The sequence below is a fragment of the Gekko japonicus genome, unplaced genomic scaffold (assembly GCF_001447785.1).
Source record: "Gekko japonicus isolate JY-2015 unplaced genomic scaffold, Gekko_japonicus_V1.1 scaffold774, whole genome shotgun sequence".
In the NCBI taxonomy this organism is placed as follows: domain Eukaryota; kingdom Metazoa; phylum Chordata; class Lepidosauria; order Squamata; family Gekkonidae; genus Gekko; species Gekko japonicus.
In genome coordinates this window covers 261,237-262,315 of record NW_015163625.1, presented here as the reverse complement: position 1 = coordinate 262,315, position 1,079 = coordinate 261,237, and positions in this window count along the sequence as shown.

Genomic DNA, 1,079 nt, shown 5'->3' with positions numbered 1-1,079 from the left:
GAAGAGAGAGAGACTGGGGGCCGGCAAGCCGGGAGTGGTAGTTGAGGGGGGGTGCAGGAGATGGGGGAACCGACGGGAGGGGGAAAGCTTACCTGCTTCTTCCACCTCCGCTTGCTCTGTGTGGAGCTCCCCCGCTCCTCCCCCCGTGATTTTCACGGGTCCCCTTTCTTGTGCTTATCTAATTCCCTTTTGAAGCTGTCCATGCTTGTAGCCGCCACCACTTCCTGTGGCAGTGAATTCCAAGTGTTAATCACTCTTTGGGTGAAGAAGTACTTCCTTTTATCCGTTCTAACCCAACCGCTCAGCAATTTCATGGAGTGCCCACGAGTTCTTGTATTGTGAGAAAGGGAGAAAAGTACCTCTTTCTCTACCTGCTCTTTCCCATGCATAATCTTATAAACCTCGATCATGTCACCCCTCAGTCGTCATTTCTCCAAGCTAAAGAGCCCTAAGCGCTTTAACCTTTCTTCATAGGGAAAGTGTTCCAACCCTTTTATCATTCGAGTTGCCCTTTTCTGCACTTTTTCCAAAGCTATAATATCCTTTTTCAGGTGTGGTGACCAGAACTGCACACAGTATTCCAAATGAGGTTGCACCATTTGATGTGAGGAAGATGTGAGGCAGAAGCAACTGTGATATTTCTAGGGCAACTGATAAAGACAACTGGAATGAGAAATGGTTTCAAACAACTTTAAGATAAAAAACAACTAAAACATCTTGACAGCAATCAATGAGCTTTGTTCAAGGAAAGAATGAAGATCATGTGATCTTAGAGTAAGGCCACACGCTGCCAGTTCCCTAACACTGTTAAACATAAGAGAATGTTGTCCATAAATCATAATTTGAACTCTACAGCAACTATTAAAAAGAGCTCAGGATGTGTAGCATAATTTAATAAACATCTATGTTTAAAAATATCAAAAATGATTAAAGACCAGATGGGTTCCTCTATAATTGCACAAACTGCTACCAAAAAAAGGGTTCATTCTTTCTCTGTGTTTCTGTAGAGGGAGCCCCAAACTCCCTGTGTCCATCTATATCAAAGCCATGGTATTGAGGATAAGGCAGGAGTTAGTTGA